The sequence below is a fragment of the Lissotriton helveticus genome, chromosome 7 (assembly GCF_964261635.1).
Source record: "Lissotriton helveticus chromosome 7, aLisHel1.1, whole genome shotgun sequence".
NCBI lineage: Eukaryota > Metazoa > Chordata > Amphibia > Caudata > Salamandridae > Lissotriton > Lissotriton helveticus.
In genome coordinates, this window is record NC_136068.1 from 127,767,123 (window position 1) to 127,787,987 (window position 20,865).

Below are 20,865 nucleotides of genomic sequence, written 5' to 3' on the forward strand. Positions count from 1 at the left end.
CAACTGTCTCGCAGTGCCCTCCGAGATCAGGACATGGTCGGATAGGTTGCCTTGATGCTGGGCCCACTGAAACTTCAGGTCCCACTGCAGAGCCCGCATCCGCCATCTAGCGTGATGCACCAGCAGGATGCAGGAGGCCATCAGCCCCAGAAGCCGCAGCGTCAACCTGACCGAAACCCGGGATAACGGCTGAAAGATGGGAATCAGAGCCTGAATATCCCGGACCCGCTGCTCGGGTGGATAAACCCGAAACTGCGCCGAGTCTAGAACCGCTCCGATGAAGAGGAGCTTCTGAGAGGGGCACAGGTGTGACTTTGGCACATTGATCGAGAACCCCAGCCGATGCAGGAGGTCTGCCGTAGTCTGGAGGTGGCTGACGACTGTCTGGGGCGTGCCCGCCTTCAACAGCCAGTCGTCGAGGTAGGGGAAGACTGAAACCCCCAACCTGCGCAGATGAGCCGCGACCACCGCCATCACCTTTGTGAACACCCGTGGGGCGCTGGTAAGGCCGAAGGGGAGCACGGTAAACTGAAAGTGCTCGTGGCCAACCGTGAACCGCAGGTAGCGCCGGTGGGCCGGCAGGACGGGGATGTGGAAATAAGCGTCCTGCAAGTCCAACGCTACCATCCAGTCTCCTGGGTCCAGGGCAGCTAAGACCTGAGCCAGTGTCAGCATTTTGAACTTCTCCTTCCAGAGGAAGCCGTTGACGTTCCGTAGGTCCAAGATAGGGCGCAGGCCCCCTTTGCCCTTCTTGGGTACCAGGAAGTAGTGGGAGTAGAAACCACACCCTACTTCTGGCCCAGGAACGCGCTCGATGGCCCCTTTGGCCAAGAGGGCCATAACTTCCTCCTGCAGAAGTCGCAAGTGATCCCCCGATACACGGTGGTTCTGCGGTGGCATGGCTGGAGGAGTCGCCTCGAAGGGGAGGGAGTAGCCCCTTCGGACGATCTGCAGCACCCACCTGTCCGACGTGACAGTGCGCCAGTGGAGGTGGTGATGGCGAACCCTGCCCCCCACTGGCGTCACATGGGCCTGTGGAAAAGTAAATTTTGCCATGTTGTATGTGCCTACGTGTTCCCCCTGTTATGTCATATGTGCATGATCGATATGCATGTATTCCCCTTCTGATCGATTAAAGACGCAATTACAGTTGTGTCCATCTCTAGTATGCCAGTTTCCAGTCTTCGTGAATACAACGAATATCAGGCCTATGTAAAGCTACGTTGCCACGTTTCACAGTGTGCGCACGTTAATTCACTGAAAAGTCCCCGTTTCTAGGCCTCAAAAGGGCCCGGACTCAGATTCAGCTCCTGTTTCCTGAACCCTCTCCGAGGAGCAATACAGCCCCCACCTGTATCCCTGACCCTTAGCTTACTTCATGCCTCGCAGTGCCCGGCTCGGCCTGGCTCTGCCTCTCAGTCTGCCAAGAGTATGTTATGATTCTAGTTATCAGTCCAGCCCTCCTTCTCTGCATTCCTAAGCTACTGAATCGCATCAATAGTTTCCGTCATGGTCTAGCCTTTATGTCTCCATGTAAGAGAAATACTGTATTAATATTCATAGAATATTCCTCGCACACACACTACATATAGGATTATGCATGCACCAGTCTTAATGTCTGTTAGCCTTTGCCCTGATAACTTTTGGATTCTATCAACATGTTCCCTAAACACTAGATACTAGATAGGCTTTAGGTACATGTCGCCCTGACACTCCAGACTTTTCGTCTCCTCTTCTAGCACAGAAGTCATAGCCCCCAGTCCTCCTGGTAACACGTCATTGCCAGTTTGTGCGCACCACTAGGTTAGAGGTCCCAGCTGCTCAGGTAGCCCCCTCCATGTTTCCGCCCCTTTTTATGACATATTCTGTTACGTTTACATCACATGTCTATGTATACGCCCTGTACACGCCTTCTTGTTACATCATTTCTGCCCTTATCTTTCGCGACTGCTACAAACTCCGCCTACTGCTACGCCTATTGTATTGAATGCCATGAAAATGTTTTAACTATATATACTTGTGCACTGTTATTAAAAGTTACCATTCCTTTGTCCCTGCCCCAGGCAGCTGCCATCCCATCCCCGTACAGGCTGTCCTGTTCCAGTCCTTTATGCTTAATTAAAGCCTGTCAACTCTAGCTACCTCGTATCTTGACTCTTATTTATTGAGCTATCTATTTGTATGAGTATCCTGAAAAATAGTACCGGTAATTAATTATTTATTTACCACATAATGGCGCCCGAATAGGGACTTGCCCTTTCCCCACGCGCCGGAGAAGCCACACAAGCCCCCTGGCCCTCTGCAGCCGTGACGGAACCATCCTGCGCACCGGCAGATATTTCTGCTTTAAGTATCCCTCAGGTCCACGGAGGAGACGGAGGTTGCGGTCCAGCATCCAGACGAGGCTGTGGAGGAACGCGGCGAGTCCCGACCAGAGCCCAAGCCGAGAGTCCAAGGTCCGAGGTATCCGGAGGCCCACCTGTAACTGAAGTCCGAAGTTCGTCCGTCCGTCGTGGTAGCAGTCCAGTCCAGTCCGAGGCCTTCCGTTCTTGCTGCCCGGTGAGTACCGTTGCTGGGGTAGTATCTAGACAGGGTCAATTAATTTGTCTCTGGTCCGTGGGTTTGGGTACACAGATCCAACACGAAGTGTCCACTTAGGTGGATGCGGGTCCTGACGTGTCTCTTTATGGGACCGGTAAGTTTCGTACTGTTTCAGCAGTGCATCTAGTCTGTTCTAGTAAGTTCTGTTCTCGAGAAATTCATGTGTTCTGTTCTCAGTATTTCAGGTAGTATCTTGTCCGAACTGTTATTCTAAATGTTATTTCATGTGTTTTCAACGTCGTGGTATGAATGATTCGTATTGCAGTTATTATTGTGTTCATTGTGTATTGTATTGTGTCCAGACTCCAGTCTAGTCATGCCTCTGTTCTCAAAATTACGTCAGCTAAGAACTAGAAAAGGTCTGCTCGAAGAAGCAGTTCCTGTCCCGCCTAGGGACAGTCCAGGTCATTTTATGTATCATAAGCATGGCATAAGTGCCATATTATATCTAGACTTATGGGTGGAGTACACCAAGGAATTAGAGGAAAAGTATAGATGGCCCGTATCAGGTACGTGGGATGCCAAGTGCATCATGCGAATAGAAGAAGCATTATGGAAAAAGAAAGCCAGACAGTCCCAGAAAGATGCCATCGAGTTATGGCGCAAAGAATCTCATAGAAGAACAGAGAAAGAAATCAGAAAGTCAGAATTAAGTAGAGAATCCTCTGAAAGAGCCCAAGAAAGGGAATTGATCGAAGTAGGTGAACGAGTTAAAGCCGAACAGTCAGACAGACAGAGAAATGCCCTCATTAAGGGTATGTATCCTCTTCTTGCCGAGGGCTTGCCAAAAGCAACCCCGGAAGCACCATGTAATTTTCCGCCGCCATTAGTTCCGATTAAGCTACGTCACAAACCGACCGCAGCTGATATTTTTCTCTCGTCCTATTTGGACAACACAGTCCCAGAATATGCGAATCCTGCTCCGCCAGCTCCAGTAAATAATGTAATTCCTGTTCTTCCAGCCACCGGGGCACCTGTTACAGCACCTGTTACGGTACCCCCGGTCCAGCCCATAGTACAAGTTCCCGCTACATCGGTCACTCTGCCAGCACGAAGAGTATCAGTCGACGATTCCAGTTTAGGGGCCGCGGGGGGAGGTCCTCCGGGTACCCCGCCGCCACACAAACGTGTAACGTTAGTCGAGTTACATGAACGTGCGTTACAGCGTACGCCCAAATATCAGTCCGTTGCAGATATCAGACGAGCTCTTACCGAATGCCGTTATGATCCAGTCCCAGGCGATGATAATATGGTTATATATTCATTGCGTGTAAGACGGGTGACCGAGTATTTGGACACCCTACCGAATATGAAAGAAGATCTAGACAGAATGTATCGTTTCATCCGTACAGGGGATGATCCAGAGAGTATTGGCGAAATCATGTCTCTAAGGAAAGCTGAGACCCAGCTCATGCTATTAAAGTTTCTAATTAATTGTTTAATAAGGGAACAAGATTGTCCGACTAAAGATCCGACCGAAATGAAAGTTCTGACAAGGTGGAGTGATAATATAGCCGAGGGTAGACACAAGACCCTCAGTAGTATAGAGAGTATGTACAAGAAAATTCGCAAGGAAATAATAAGGTTACACGTGCAACGTAAAACAGCACAAGTAAGCGAGAAAGAAAACGACTCTTCTACCGAAGAAGTAGAAGACGAGAATACCGCCAGAATAGCGTATGTAGGTAAATCTAGATTTCCAGACCGACATTTACGCCTAGAACACAAGAAAGTCATTCATCATCCAGCACCAGAACAAGGTTCTCTGGAACAAGTATTTCAAGCTACCGATCACATTTTGAAATCATGTATCGGTTATAGTGAACTTAATACCATGCATGAACAAGAACTAGCCCGATCAGCAGTCCGATGGATTACTGATTCTACCACTTTTCCAGACGAAATAGTGGCACAAATGTTTCTGAAACTGCCCCCAGCCGAGCAGCGACTGGTGGGTATGTATATGATCCAGCACCTCATTACACTGTATGAGGGTCAGCATTCTGATCCAGGTCCGTTACATGATGTCCTGAACGAGTTACTCCAGTATAAATGGAAAGGTTTAGGTACCGATTTAATTAGTGTCATTCTAGAACAACGCCACAAATATAGAATGTTTCTGAACCCGCATTTTGTTCACGTCTCACCTCCAGAAAGTAAACCATTTTACATAGATAGACAGCATCCGTTACGAGAAGTACACCCAGTTAGGACACCGGATGGTGAAATGCAACGAGTATTTGTTTACACCCCTATCACAAAGATGGAACTCTTAGAGATGAAGAAATTAATTCCCTGTCACGACAAAGATCCAGCAGGGTTCCATCGAGAATTAAAAGACATGCTCCGAATGGGAGAATACACTTATCCAGATATTATTAAAATGCTAAAGGTCCTGTTGCCCGCAGGGGTATACGAGAAACTCAAGGAAAAAGAATGGGAGGTGGGAGAGAAAAAGATAGATTGGACAGCTCTAGAAGCTGAAGATAAAATACGAGTACCAGGTACCGGTCTTGGGGAGAAATGTAAAGAATTGCCAGAGTTATTGATTCAGGTTTTGCCAAGGTTATTAGCCACGAAAAAGGAAGATTGGGATGCAATCTCAGCATGCAAACAGAAACAGGATGAAGACACTAGTGATTTTTATTCTAGATTCGAGAAATGTTTTAGTATCAATAGTGGTCTCAGGACGAGTAGCGAGTCATACCCTCATCTTTTTGTTACTAAACTAGTCGAGAATTCAAGTCCACAAGTTAAAAATCGAGTTTTGAAAGTCGAAAGTACTTGGCAAGCTAGTACCCCGTCCCAGATGTTACAGATGCTCCAGTATCACCAGAACAGAATCAGGGAAGAGCAAGAACACGAAAGGAGACGTATGAAAGACACGAAAATGAAAGTACTAGTTGCACAATCTGTTCCACAAGACAGTCAGAAGAGGGGTCCGAATCAAGCCAGTCATCCTGCAGCTCCCGTTAAAGGGACATGCAACTATTGTAAACAGCCAGGTCATTTCATAAACGAATGTGCAGTTCTGAAACACAACATAGCCACTGGTAAAACTAAAGAAAGACCACGTCCGCCTAGACAAGAGCAAGTTTCACAGACTTCTCAGTCACCACAGAATGCACAACAGACAGTTCCAGCACCGCAGCCTATCGCTGCAACACAGCATGTTACACAGCAAATGTACCAGTATGCCCAGTCAGAGTATCCAGATTATCAACCGTATTCATGAAACAGCCTAGAGAGGGAGGTAGGCTTGCCTCTCATCGAGATACCTGTAGATCAAGAGGGTCCCTATGTTCATAGTCAAGTATTAGGGAAAGACAGAAAGTTTTTGATTGATACAGGGGCAAGTAGGACTACTATCAGTCATGACGAGGTTCCAGGGGCTCCGCTCTCAGGCTCTAGAAATGTTTCCCTTGGATTTTCAGGAAAGCCTATTGTAAACGAGATATCAAAGCCAGTTACTCTAGAAGTTGGTCCATTGTCCCGAACTACTGATTTGTTACTTACGAAGTCATGTCCAGAAAATTTGTTAGGTATTAGGACATTGAAAGAATTAGGTGCAGTTATTTGCTGTTCCCCAGAAGGAATACGTATGTTTTTGCGTGACTTTAAAGGTCACTATGTATTACGAGATTTTGATCCAAGATTGTCCAATGTTCCGCAGCATTTATGGGCGCAAGGTCCAACTGATGTAGGTTTTATGCGAATTACACCCCATCGTGTGACTCTCAAGCAAGGTATAGTCTTGCCACGAATCAGACAGTACAGATTGCCACCTGAGGCTGTAGCAGCCTTATCCAAAATTATTGACGAGCTTATTGCTCAAGGAGTGGTTGTAGAAACTGACTCCAATGTATGTAATTCTCCTATCATTCCAGTCATGAAACGCACTGATCCAAATGCACCTCCAGTATATCGATTAGTGATTGACCTTCGAGAACTCAATAAATGTATCATACCCCAGTATCCAGTAGTCCCAGATATTTCATCTCTATTGACAGCTATTGATTCTGAAGCTATATTTTTTACAGTAATAGACCTCAAGAATGCATTTTTCAGTGTTCCAATTCATCCAGACAGCCAGTACCTTTTCGGTTTTTGTTTAAATGGAAGGAGCTATAAATTCACACGAGCTCCTCAAGGTTTCACAGAAAGTCCTAGCATTTACAGTCAAGCACTTAAACGACAACTAGACAACATTCACATGCCAGCTGACACTGCCTTGCTCCAGTATGTCGATGATCTACTGATCACAGCCCGTTCTGAGCGAGCTTGCGAGCGAGCGTCACTTACAGTTCTGTATTTCCTAGCCGAGATGGGGCACAAGGTGTCCCCTTCGAAGCTCCAGTTCTGTGTCCAGCAAGTGATCTACTTAGGCCACTTACTGTCCAAGTGGGGTAGGCAGTTGACACCAGACCGTATCCAGTTAATAGCGAGTCTTCCACAGCCCAAGACACAGAAGGAGGTACGTGCTTTTATCGGCCTTACTTCTTACTGCAGACAATGGATTCCTCAGTATGCATTTCTAGCTAAGCCACTGATACAGTTAACGACACAGGAGGCAGCCGTATCGACTGTTCTCCCTTGGACATCTGAACATACACTTAGTTTTAATGAGTTAAAGAAAGCCTTATGCCAAGCACCTGTTCTAGCTACACCGAACTACAGTAAGCCTTTTACACTTTTTGTCACAGAACGTGATGGTACTGCATTATCTGTTCTCACACAAGATCAAGCAGGACAGTACAAGCCCTGTGCTTATTTTTCAAGCACGTTAGATCCAGTAGCCCAGGCTCTGCCTGCGTGCCTCAAGTCAGTTGCAGCCACAGCACTAGCTATCAGACAAAGTGATTCCATAGTATTAGGACATTCCCTGACAGTACAAGTTCCACACTCCGTGGAAGTTCTTTTAAACCGAACACAGACTCAGCACTTGACCATTGCACGATTAACAGGTTATGAACTGACACTGTTCCAGCCACACATAGAAATCAGACGCTGCAACGTTTTAAATCCTGCTACACTGTTACCGTCAGTTACTTCAAATCCTGCCACACATGACTGTGTGGAAGTCATTAACACTATGACTAAGCCAAGACAAGACCTGACAGACATTGCTTTACCTAATCCCGACCTGACACTTTATGTGGATGGTTCATGTATGAGAACTAGTACAGGAGAACTAGTAGCCGCGTATGCAGTGACTACTGACACTGAAGTTATTGAAACACACCGTATTGACACCCTGTCTGCTCAAGCAGCAGAGATAGTTGCTCTGACCCAAGCCTGCATACGTGCCAAGAACCTGAAAGTAAACATATATACAGATTCACGTTACGCATTCGGAGTTGTACACGACTTCGGAGTGCTCTGGCAGGAGAGAGGTTTCATGACTTCTCATGGAACCAAGATTCAGCATGGTCTCCTCATTCAAGCTCTGTTAGATGCAATACATTTACCGACAGCTATCGCTATCATGAAGTGCAAAGCACATACGAAAGTTACTGACATCATTTCCCAAGGTAATGATCTAGCAGATCGAACAGCCAAGCTTACAGCTCAGACACCAGACATTCCAGTTAACAAGACACAGACATCCACTCCAGAACAGACTACTTGTATGACAGTTAAGGACCCTACACAAGATGTCATAGACATACAGTTACATGCTACTCCTGAAGAAATTAAGAAATGGTCCGAACAAGGAGGGGTCCAGACAGATCAGGGATGGGTGACGAAGGGAAAAGCCACATGGTTTCTCCCCGACTCTATGGTTCAAGTCATTATCAATACCGCACATAGTCCAGCACATCTAGGAGAAAAAGCTATGTTAGACAGTATCCAGAACCTTTGGTTTAACAAGCACTTACGAGCTGCAGCCAAGCAGAAAGTCCGTACTTGTATGATATGTTGTCAATTCAATCCAGGTAAAAGTGTCCCGGTGGAACAAGGTGGATTCCAGCCTCCTGACCACCCTTTTGAAGTCCTCCAGATGGATTATATTCAGATGGAGCGATGTCGAGGTTTCAAGTATGTCCTCGTAGTTGTATGCGCTTTGTCCAGGTGGACAGAAGCATATCCAGTTCCAGATTACACAGCAGCGACCACTGCCAGGCAGTTGGTTCGTGAATTCTTCCCCCGTTATGGACTCCCTAGGGTCGTGTATTCTGATAACGGCCAGCCATTCTCATCTGAGCTAATGAAGCATGTTTCCCTTTTGTTAGGGTACCAGTGGAAGTTCCATTGTGTGCACCATCCTGAAGCAGACGGTCTCGTAGAGAGACATAATCAGACCCTGAAAATCCGTATTGCTAAGACATGTAAAGAGAAAGGTGTAGACTGGCTAGTAGCCCTGCCAGTTGCTTTATTCTTCATGCGCATGGTCGCACATGCCAGATCAGGTCTGTCCCCTTATGAGGTCGTATTCGGCCGCCCCCCAAATATGTGGGGTACACCTAGACCCCGCAGTATTATAGATGTTTCCAGTAATATGTTGACAGATTACCTAGCTTCCTTGATGTCTGCCCTACACTCTTGTCGTTCACAGGTTGCCGCTGCATTTCCAGACAATACTGAAGTAAAACCGCATGAGGTCCTTCCTGGGTATTTGGCTTTAATACGGAACTTTGATCGTTCAAGTCCGCTGGAGCCTCGCTGGAAAGAACCGAAACTAGTCCTTCTGACCACCCGTACGGCCGTGAAGTTGGAGGGCCGTAAGGGTTGGGTCCATCTGTCTCATGTCAAGAAATTTCACGGACTCAGAAACAAGACTTTTAATGACATTTCTACAGACATTTCCATTTCAAAGGACTACCTGAAACCAGACTCTAAATCAGACATTCATTCAAATCCAGAACTAAAAATTCCTCTGTTAGAGAGAACTCCGCAGCAGGAGTATAAATTAAAACTCCGGTCTAGTAAAATAAGTCAGCCAGTTTAATTGTCTAAGTCCCCCTCGGGTGAAACGGTTAGACAGGTATCTGACATGTATGAGATAGACCCCCATAGTGAGAGAGTTAGTCAAAACTCTATCCGATGTATCGTTTTTCTAAGTTTTCTATTGTTTCTAAGTTTGATGGTTACCTGCACAAGTTATGCATTTCATTTATGTTTTCCAATTCCGCATGTAAATACGTTTTCTAATACTACAGTAGAGCACACATTTAGTGATCTGCCTCCTCACGAGTTATCCTATCGTCTTGCTATGCGCAATAACACGTTCATTAGAATGTTACACTATTCACACCAGACCAGCAATGCTACTAATTGTTGGGTGTGTGGTCGACTCCCCCCTTTCCAGACACCGAAGGGAGTTCTGCCACTCTTTCCTTATCCGTTTTCACATAATGGTTCGTGTGGAGCATGGTCCATGTTAACGTCATCCTCAAATGATATGTCCCTTCTGAATAGAACATGTTTTCCAGACAAGCAAGGTCTCTCCCATAGAATAGGGTTAGATCTAGAAAATGAAGTTTATAATTTAGGTAATTATTCTTCGAATTTTATGGTCCTGAATGTTCAGTCTGATACTACTCCAGACTTACCTGCTATTTCAGTACTACCAGTCAAAGGCGAATTATGTGTCAGAAATAATGGTTCCGCACATGTAGGACATAGTGATTGTATTACTACTGTCGAGTATAGTGACAGTGGGAAATCTATTTTCAAAGCTTCACGTCATTCTTATTTTGTTTGTGGTCAGACCGCATATGTTCGTCTGCCCCTCGATTGGGATGGAACATGTTACATTGCCTTCCTACTGCCACCAGTTTTTCTAGCCCCATCTGATTATCACAGAAACACACATCTAGTACACGTCAGACATAGAAGGGAGATTGAGTCCCCAATTGTCGATCAAACTGAAACTGCTCTAGAACAGTATACAGATTTCAATAAAGGTTTTTTCTTCTTTATAGGCCCTATCCAGAATAGTAAGTTAATACGTAGATTAACCAGAACCCTTGAAGCAGTAGTGAATGAGACTACTTCTGCTCTAGGTAACTTAACCGAAGAGCAATCTGCTATGAGATTTGTCGTGCTCCAAAATCGTCTCGTTCTTGACGTCATACTGGCCGATAGAGGAGGAGCATGTAGAGTCATCGGATCTAGTTGCTGCATTTTCATTCCTAATAACGCGCCGTCTGTTTATTCAGCTATAACCAGACTTCATAAAATTGCCCATCAGTTACACCAGAATCCAGGCACCTGGACATGGTCCGGTTGGCTATGGAGTATCGTATCTGCCTGGGGATGGAAAGTATTGTCATTTCTAGGTATTGCAGTAATGATCATATTCAGTTGCTGCCTCTGTATACAATGTGGCCCTGCGATTTGCGGCATTTGTGCTACCTCTTGTATTCCTAGTCCTAAGTCCCGTTCCAAGACAATTCGAGACGAGCAAATGATGCTGTATGAAATGATAGATGGTATCATGAATATAGATGTTTCCTGATGGAAACGTAGGGCACAAGGAGGGAATGTGGAAAAGTAAATTTTGCCATGTTGTATGTGCCTACGTGTTCCCCCTGTTATGTCATATGTGCATGATCGATATGCATGTATTCCCCTTCTGATCGATTAAAGACGCAATTACAGTTGTGTCCATCTCTAGTATGCCAGTTTCCAGTCTTCGTGAATACAACGAATATCAGGCCTATGTAAAGCTACGTTGCCACGTTTCACAGTGTGCACGTTAATTCACTGAAAAGTCCCCGTTTCTAGGCCTCAAAAGGGCCCGGACTCAGATTCAGCTCCTGTTTCCTGAACCCTCTCCGAGGAGCAATACAGCCCCCACCTGTATCCCTGACCCTTAGCTTACTTCATGCCTCGCAGTGCCCGGCTCGGCCTGGCTCTGCCTCTCAGTCTGCCAAGAGTATGTTATGATTCTAGTTATCAGTCCAGCCCTCCTTCTCTGCATTCCTAAGCTACTGAATCGCATCAATAGTTTCCGTCATGGTCTAGCCTTTATGTCTCCATGTAAGAGAAATACTGTATTAATATTCATAGAATATTCCTCGCACACACACTACATATAGGATTATGCATGCACCAGTCTTAATGTCTGTTAGCCTTTGCCCTGATAACTTTTGGATTCTATCAACATGTTCCCTAAACACTAGATACTAGATAGGCTTTAGGTACATGTCGCCCTGACACTCCAGACTTTTCGTCTCCTCTTCTAGCACAGAAGTCATAGCCCCCAGTCCTCCTGGTAACACGTCATTGCCAGTTTGTGCGCACCACTAAGTTAGAGGTCCCAGCTGCTCAGGTAGCCCCCTCCATGTTTCCGCCCCTTTTTATGACATATTCTGTTACGTTTACATCACATGTCTATGTATACGCCCTGTACACGCCTTCTTGTTACATCATTTCTGCCCTTATCTTTCGCGACTGCTACAAACTCCGCCTACTGCTACGCCTATTGTATTGAATGCCATGAAAATGTTTTAACTATATATACTTGTGCACTGTTATTAAAAGTTACCATTCCTTTGTCCCTGCCCCAGGCAGCTGCCATCCCATCCCCGTACAGGCTGTCCTGTTCCAGTCCTTTATGCTTAATTAAAGCCTGTCAACTCTAGCTACCTCGTATCTTGACTCTTATTTATTGAGCTATCTATTTGTATGAGTATCCTGAAAAATAGTACCGGTAATTAATTATTTATTTACCACAGGCCTGAAAGCACGGACTAGGAGGGTTTTGAGGCGGATGCTGCGGGGGAGGGTGTGGACTGACCTCGCCGCTGCCCACGACCGCCTGGACGGCGGTTCCCACGGCCGCCACCGCGTTGGGTATTGCCCTGCGGCGCGTGGCTGGCGGCACGTGCGGGCGCACCCCTTCCGTGGCCACGAAAGGAGTGATAGGCAGCCGGTTGCTGGCGTTGGCCCGAGAGGCCTAAGGACTTGGCTGTAGCCCTGGAGTCCTTAAAACGCTCAAGCGCATGGTCTGCCTTGTCGCCAAAGAGGCGACGGCCATCGAACGGCATGTCCATGAGCGTGCTCTGGACATCTGCCGAGAAGTTGGCGGATCTCAGCCAGGCGTGGCGTCTGACCGCCACCGTCGTTGCCATCGCTCTACCCAGCGAGTCAGTGGTATCCAGCCCACACCGGATGGAATACTTGGCTGCATCCCGGCCCTCCACAAGGGCTTGGCCGAGTTTGGCCCGTACCTCCAACGGACACTCTGGCAGCACTTCCGCGACCTTATCCCACACAGAGTGGGTGTAACGTCCCAAGAGGCAGGCGGTGTTGGAAGACCGCAGGCCCAAACTAATGGATGAGAAGATCTTCTTCCCATACTGGTCATACCTCTTGGATTCCCGATCCGGCGGGGCCGACGGGAATGCGGTTTGGGAATTGGAGGCCTGGATGACCAGGCTCTCGGGGGTAGGGTGGGAGGACAGAAAACATGGGTCGCCCGGGGCTGGGCGGTGGCGTCTGGCCACGTTCCTATCTACGGGCGAACCCGTAGCAGGCTTGGACCAAGTGCCCAGAAGAACGTCAGTCAAGGCCTCATTAAAGGGCAGCAGAGGCTCGGCCGAGCTTGACTGCGGTTTAAGGACCTCAGTGAGGAGGTTAGTCCTCACAGCCGCGACGGGGAGCTCAAGGTTTAAGGCCTTGGCAGCCCTCATCAGCACCACACTATATGTTTCCCCCTCCTCCGAAGCCACGGTAGGAGGGGAGACAAACCCAGGGTCTGGAGAGGTGTCCAGGCCACTGGCCTCCCCAAGGTCTCCTGTCCAGTCCTCATGAGACTGACACTCCCTGGTCAGAGGGTCCTCAGACCCCTCCCAGTCCTCTCCTTCACCCATCTCCTGAAATTCAGGGTCCTCAACCAATGGGGCCTGTTCATAAAAGTGAAATTCACCCAACAGCGTCTGGAGCGGCGCCCAACGGGGCCGTCCCGACGGCCGAACAGGAATGGAAGTAGAACCGGGGTCGGCGCCGCCCGAGGACGGCGCCGGAGGCGACACCTGAGGGTCCGACGCGGGGAGGCCGTCAGATCCACCGGCGACGAACCAGATCCCGAAGGAGGACCAGCGGCGTCTTGCGACGCCGGGCCCGAAGGCGCCGGCGGCGTCGGAACAACTGGACCCCTCGGCGCCGGGCCCGAAGGCGCCGGCGGCGTCGGGATAACAGGGACCTGCGGCGCCAGGCCCGAAGGCATCGGCGGCATCGGGCCGAAGCACCCGACGGCGTCGGGGCCGGAGCCGCCGACCCACTAGGGCTCCCAGACGGGTCCGCTGGGCCCGGAGGCGCCGCGGAGCCCGTCGGAGGAGGGAGTTTCCTCATGGCCATGAGGAAGCGCTCGACCTCCTCCGGCGTCGCGTTGAACCCAGGGACCGTAGGGTATGGGGCTGGACGCGGCACCCGCGACTCCGACGGAGCCGCGTGGGCGGTGTCACCCGAACCCCCGGCCGCATCGCGCGAGCGTCGGGGGGAGTCCGAGGAGCGATGACGCCGCTTGGACTTCTTGTGCCGCTTACCTGACGACGACTTCGACCCGGAGGAGTGCGGCCTACTCTCGGAGCTGTGGTGGCTCCGGGCCCGTGACCTGTCCCTCGACCTCCCATGGGATCGGGACCTCTCACGGCGCGGGGCCGACTGCCGGAGTTCGAGGCGCCTACGGGACCGCTCCCGCCTGGCTTTCGAAGAGAGGGCCCGGCAGTCGGAATCAAAAAGTTTAGTCAAAAATGACTAGGGTTACTGCTTTTTCCAGATCTGCGCTTGCTGGCGCGGAAAAAAGAAGAACTGACGTCAGCACGCGGAGGCGGCGTCTAAGTACTCCGACGACGTCATCACGGCGCCCACGACGCCGACGACGGACGCGGAGCCGCAGACGACGCCTACCGACGCGCAAGGGTAGTGCTACGCAAAAATTTCCGGATCCAGTCTGACGCCTGGGGATATTCTAAGGTAAGGAATCTAATACTAACGTGTCTCTTTCAGATACAGACTTTATTGCATCTATTTTCACATTGACGAAGACTTGTTTTCCTCAAAACGGTTTCTGATAGATGAATAGACGTGGTATTGTTTTAGGCGGGTTTGTTATTGTAGGGTCGTGGCCTATATTTTTCAGGCCTCCATAATGCTAAATTAATGCTGTTAATTGTTGATCAACTAATGCTGATAACTTGAATAATCCTTTCGTCCTCATATCACATTTATATATTTATTGAGATACTGTCTACATGACTTAGTCATGACACTATGATGTATATGTGTATGTTGAGGTGAGAAACAAGAATAAGGAAAACTCAATAGAAAAAACCCTTGAAAGGTAATGTCTTATGATGTTTTGTTGTCCTGTTTATACCCTCATCACACTAGCCACAATTTACCACAAAATCAGGTAATACATGTACATCTCAAACTTTGAACTTACCTAAGGAATGTACTAATGCTTCTCTTCCATCATTTTGCACTTCTTGCATTGAAATGCCTACTTTCGAAAAGGAGCTCTAGAGACACTTATTCTTACTACTCCTGTCCTATAAAAAGCGTATGTTTGTGTGGATCGTCTTAACAAAGCTACAGATGTGTCCTTTTTTTAGGTCACTCCCCATGCTACACCAAGTCAAACTAGCACCCAGCACACTGCACTGGCAGTATAATTTCCTGCATATCCATGAAGCTATTTATCGGGTGCAATTTTGACTCTCAAAAAAATCTCATGGTGCTATTGACTTAAGGTACTGAATCAGAACGGACAAAGATCCGCTGTTGAGCAAAACATCAAAAAGCTAGGCTTTCAGTTTTTTTTCTCCAATATCGGAGTTGGTTTGATTCTTTCCCAAGGGCTATAGGCAGGAAGCTTCATACAATATGGGAGCAATGCTAAATACACAAATCCTTTCTAAATGCTCAAAGATGCACTACACTAGCCAACTAAGACTGCTAGCCGCCTTCAGCACACTTGTTGCAATGCTGCTATAAGAATAGGACTATCCTTCCAGGAGGAGCTAAGAGGTCACCTCATCAGAATTAACTTAAAGGACTAATAGTGGTGCTCTTTGTCACACCAGTAACCAATGAACAAGTTACTTACCTTCGGTAACGATATATCTGTAAGAAACAGTAGTTAGTATTAGATTCCTTACCTTAGAATATCCCCAGGCGTCAGTCTGGATCCGGAAACTTTTGCGTAGCAGTACCCCTGCGCGTCGGTAGGCGTCGTCTGCAGGCGTCCCCTGCGGCTCCGCGTCGTCTGCGTCGTGCGCCGTGATGACGTCGCTGGAGTATATAGACGCCGCCTCCGCGCGCTGACGTCAGTTCTTTGCACACAGCTTTTCCGCGCCAGAACACGCAGAGCCATGTGAGAACTAACACTGGTGCCATTTGAAACTAGGGCCCTGAAAGGGATGTCCTTAACCCTAGGTATCAGTTCGCAGAACGGGGAGGACGGGTGGGGCGGTAAGGAATCTAATACTAACTACTGTTTCTTACAGATATATCGTTACCGAAGGTAAGTAACTTGTTCATCTGAAAGAAACAGGTTAGTATTAGATTCCTTACCTTAGAATAGATACCCCAGCAATACCAACCCCGGTGGTGGGTCTGCGAACCAATACAAACCTACACCAGAAAGTCCTGGAGGACCGAACAGCCAAAGAAGCCATCCCTCCGGACTTGACTGTCCAGGCAGTAGTGCCTCGCAAAGGTGTGCAGCGAGGCCCACGTAGCCGCCTGGCAAATGTCCTGCAAAGGGACTCCCCGGCCCAGGGCAGTAGTAGCCGCCGTGGCCCGAGTGGAATGGGCCCTCAGCCCAACAGGAGGCTCCTTCCGAGCCAAAGAGTAGCATGCTTTGATGCACAGGACGACCCACCGAGAGATGGTCCGTTTCTGTACCGCCCTTCCCTTCTTCTCACCCACGTAGCCAACAAACAGTTGGTCATCCACCCGGAACTGGCGTGTGCGATCCATATAAAATGAAAGCGCACGTTTTGGGTCCAGACGATGGAGCCGCTCTTCATCCTTTGAAGGATGCGGAGGCGGGAAGAAGGAGGGTAAGGTGATGGACTGCCCGATGTGAAAAGCAGAAACTACTTTGGGCAGGAAAGAAGGCCTAGTCCTAAGAACCACCTTGTCAGGATGGACGGACAAGAAAGGAGGTTTAACAGAAAGAGCCTGGAGCTCACTCACTCTCCTGGCAGAGGTGATGGCAACCAGGACGGCCGTCTTTAAAGTGAGAAGACGGAGAGGACAGGAATGAAGCGGCTCAAAGGGAGCGCACATCAAGAATGTCAGAACCAGGTTCAAGTCCCACTGAGGCATCACGAACGGAACAGGAGGATACATGTGCGTGATGCCTTTCAAGAATCTCAGTACAATAGGGGACTTGAATACAGATGGCTGATCAGGTAGCCTTAAGAAGGCGGAAAGGGCAGAAAGGTAGCCCTTGATAGTGCCCAGAGCAGAGCCCTGCTGGGCAAGAGAAAGAAGGAAGAGGAGAACCTCGGAAAGAGGGGCAGAAAGGGGATCCACAGCCTTTGCTGTGCACCATGCCACAAATCTGTTCCACCGGCAGGCGTATACCGACTTTGTGGAGGGACGCCTGGCTGCCAGAATCACATCACAGACCTCAGGAGGCAAGTCGAATGGCCTCAACTGTCGCCGCTCAATCTCCACGCATGGAGGTGGAGGCTGGACAGGTTCGGGTGGAGGACCGTCCCCTGCTGCTGCGACAGAAGGTCCTCCTGAAGGGGCAGACGGATCGAGGGACCGACTGACATGCTGAGTAGCTCGGGATACCAGTATCTTCGAGCCCAGTCCGGAGCCACAAGGATAACTTGGGCCCGGTCGCGCCTGATCTTCTTCAGCACTCTGGGCAGAAGTGGTATAGGCGGAAAGGCGTACAACAGACCGCAGCTCCACTCGCGCCGAAAGGCGTCGCCGAGCGAGTGCCGTCTTGGAAACTCCAACGCGCAGAACTGATGACATTGCGCGTTCTCTTCTGTGGCGAATAGATCTAACCAAGGCTCTCCCCATTTCTGAAAGAGGCCGTTCGCCACGTCCGAGTTCAGACGCCATTCGTGATCCACCGAGCACCGACGGCTGAGTTCGTCCGCCCTGGCGTTCAGAGAACCTGCCAGGTGTTGAACCGTCAGAGTCACGCCCTGACGTTCCAGCCATTGCCAGAGGCGCAGAGCCTCCTGGCAAAGGGTCCACGACCCCACACCGCCCTGTTTGTTGCAGTACCACATGGCGGTGGTGTTGTCCGTGAACACCTGCACTACACTCCCGTTGACAAAGGGGAGGAATGCCTCCAGTGCTAGGCGAATCGCCCGCAGCTCCAACATGTTGATATGGAGCCGGGACTCCGACGGAGACCAGATGCCTCTGATCTCTGCCTCTCCCAAGTGGCCTCCCCAGCCCTGGAGGGACGCGTCCGTCACAACTACGTGCTCCGGTTGGGGAAGGGAGAGGGATCTGCCTCTGACCCAATCGCGGTCCGTAAGCCACCACTGCAACTGTCTCGCAGTGCCCTCCGAGATCAGGACATGGTCGGACAGGTTGCCCTGATGCTGGGCCCACTGAAACTTCAGGTCCCACTGCAGAGCCCGCATCCGCCACCTGGCGTGATGCACCAGAAGGATGCAGGAGGCCATCAGCCCCAGAAGCCGCAGCGTCAACCTGACCGAAACCCGGGACAACGGCTGAAAGATGGGAATCAGAGCCTGAATATCCCGGACCCGCCGTTCCGGAGGATAAACCCGAAACTGCGCCGAGTCGAGAACCGCTCCGATGAAAAGGAGCTTTTGAGAGGGACACAGGTGTGATTTCGGCACATTGATGGAAAACCCCAGCTCGTGCAGGAGGTCTGCCGTCATCTGAAGGTGGTGGACGACTGTTTGGGGCGAGCCCGCCTTCAACAACCAGTCGTCGAGGTAGGGGAAGACTGAAACCCCTAACCGGCGCAGATGAGCTGCGACCACCGCCAACACTTTCGTGAACACCCGTGGGGCGCTGGTAAGGCCGAATGGGAGCACGATAAACTGAAAGTGCTCGTGGCCTACCGTGAACCGCAGGTAACGCCGGTGGGCCGGCAGGACGGGGATGTGAAAATACGCATCCTGCAAGTCCAACGCTACCATCCAGTCTTGTGGGTCTAGAGCAGCCAAGACCTGAGCCAAAGTCAACATCTTGAACTTCTCCTTCCGGAGGAAGCCGTTGACGTTCCGTAGGTCCAAGATAGGACGTAGGCCCCCTTTGTCCTTCTTGGGCACCAGAAAGTAGTGGGAGTAGCAACCACACCCTACTTCTGGCCCAGGAACGCGCTCGATGGCCCCCTTGGCCAAGAGGGCCGTAACTTCCTCCTGCAGAAGTGTCAAGTGGTCCCCCGACACACGGTGGTTCTGCGGTGGCATGGCTGGAGGAGTGGACTCGAAGGGGAGGGAGTAGCCCCTTCGGACGAGCTGCAGCACCCACCTGTCCGATGTAATCGTGCGCCAGCGGGAGTGGTGATGGCGAACCCTGCCACCCACTGGCGTCACATGGGCCCGAAAGCTCGGACTAGGAAGATTTGGAGGCTGCTGCGGGGGGAGGTGTGGACTGACCTCGCCGCTGCCCTCTACCGCCACCACGGCGGAATCCACGGCCGCCACCGCGCTGGGGAGCGTTCTGCGGCGCGTGGCTGGCAGCACGCGTGGGACCGCCCCGTCCCTGGCCACAAAAGGGGCGAAACGAACCCGGTTGCTGGCGCTGGGTCGAAAGACCCAAGGACTTGGCCGTGACCCTGGAGTCCTTGAAGCGCTCAAGCGCGTTGTCCGCCTTGTCACCGAACAGGCGACTGCCATCGAAAGGCATGTCCATGAGGGCATTCTGGACATCCGGCGAGAAGTTGGCGGATCTCAGCCAAGCATGGCGACGAATCGCCACCGTCGTGGACATAGCCCGTCCCAGCGAGTCGGTCGTGTCAAGACCACACCTTATCGAATACCTCGCCGCGTCCCGGCCTTCAACCAAGGCCTGGTTGAGCTTGTCCCGCACCTCCTGCGGGCATTGCGGCAGACACTCCGCGACCGTGTCCCACAGAGAGTGGGTGTAGCGGCCCAAGAGGCATGCGGTATTGCAAGACCGCAGTCCAGCACTCAAAGACGAAAAGACCTTCTTGCCAAATTGGTCATATCGCTTCGATTCCCGATCGGGCGGAGCCGACGGGAATGCGGACTGGGAAGTGGAGGCCTGGATCACCAGACTCTCCGGGGAGGGATGGGTGGAAAGGAAGGCAGGGTCGTCCGAACACGGACGGTGACGCCTGGCAACGTTCCGGTCAACCGGTGCACCGGAAGCGGGCCTGGACCAGGTGCCCAAAAGGACATCCGTCAGGGCCTCATTAAACGGCAGCAGAGGCTCCTGTGGGCATGACTGCGGTTTAAATACTTCGGTGAGGATGTTAGGTTTCACCTTAGCGACGGGGAGCTCAAGGCTCAAGGCCTTGGCAGCCCTCATCAGGACCACCGAATAGGCAGCCCCCGCCTCCGACGCCACAGGGGAAGGCGAGACAAACCCAGGGTTGGGCGACTCGTCCAGACCACTGGCATCACCTAAGTCACCTACCCAGTCCACGTCATACTGGCAGGCTCGTGACAAAGGGTCCTCAGACCCCTCCCAACCCTCTCCATAATCGTCCTCATCGCCATAGTTCGAGTCGACTATATAAACCGGCTCCTCGGAGCCAATGGGCCCCAACGGCGCCGGACTCGGCGTCGGACGACGCCGGTCCGACTCCGCGTCAGGAGTCAGAGAGGGAACGGGGGTGGCGCCGCGCAGCGCCGGCGACCCGACGCCGGCCGGAACCGACGGCGGAGTCACGGCGCCGCGCGGAGGCGGCACCACGGGTTGCCCCAATGGAATCGGCGCCGGAGAGGCCGGTGGACCAGCCGGCGACGACCCTGAAGGGCCCAGCGGCGCCGGGGCCGGAGCACTCGGCGGCGTCGGGGCAGGTGCACCCGAACCGCTCGGGCTCCCAGACGGGACCGACGGGCCCGCAGGCGCCGTAGGCCCCGCCGGAGGAGACATCGCCCTCATAGCCATGAGGAACTCCTCAATCTCCTCGCGCGACGCGCCTTCCCCAGGGACCGACGGGTATGGGGCAGACGGCGTCGGCGACCCACGCGGGGCCGCGGGGGTGGGGCCACCCGAACCCCCGGCCGCATCACGCGGGCGTCGGGGGGAGTCGGGGGTACGATGACGACGCCCGACCTCTTGTGTCGCTTACCTGATGAACCGGAGGAATGGTGGCGACTCCCG

The 20,865-nt window shown here is 51.0% G+C and overlaps 1 protein-coding gene across 2 annotated transcripts in view; it reads right to left on the reverse strand.

Moving 5' to 3' along the window:
• RTEL1 (regulator of telomere elongation helicase 1) overlaps positions 1–20,865 on the reverse strand; it is a 246,674-nt gene that overhangs the window by 110,194 nt on the left and 115,615 nt on the right. The gene's annotated exons all lie outside the window — the stretch shown is intronic.